Genomic DNA, 446 nt, shown 5'->3' on the forward strand with positions numbered 1-446 from the left:
CCTCCGGAAAGGGTCCTAAAAATCGTAAATAGGTCACCGGTGTCAAACAATCAATCGGACCCGGTGTTTACCCGACCAATGTTCCCACTTTCATCCTTCCAATTTCCCCCGTGTCTATTCCGAAAGAAGATTCCAAAACCGAAAGAATACTGCCACGATTAAATCTCATAAGACCCAACGAGAACCAGTTTGAGACCCCGTGAAACGGATGAGCGCTAAAATAATTCGCCCCGATTAAATTCCCAATCAGATCCATAGAGGGAGCATTTAAAAAGCCAGGTGGAAGCGAGCGAAGGAAAATGGAGGGAAGGGTGAAAAATCGCGAGTAGGTCGCGGGCAAAGGGCACACAGGTGCGCCTGATCCCGAAGGAGGCTTCCATCCTCGCCTCGTCCTGGCCGGCAAGTGCGCAGACGTCCTCGTCGGCGACGAGGATGGCCGAGTGGAA

Source organism: Eufriesea mexicana, unplaced genomic scaffold, assembly GCF_001483705.2.
Source record: "Eufriesea mexicana isolate 0111107269 unplaced genomic scaffold, ASM148370v2 scaffold8420, whole genome shotgun sequence".
Classification (NCBI taxonomy): domain Eukaryota; kingdom Metazoa; phylum Arthropoda; class Insecta; order Hymenoptera; family Apidae; genus Eufriesea; species Eufriesea mexicana.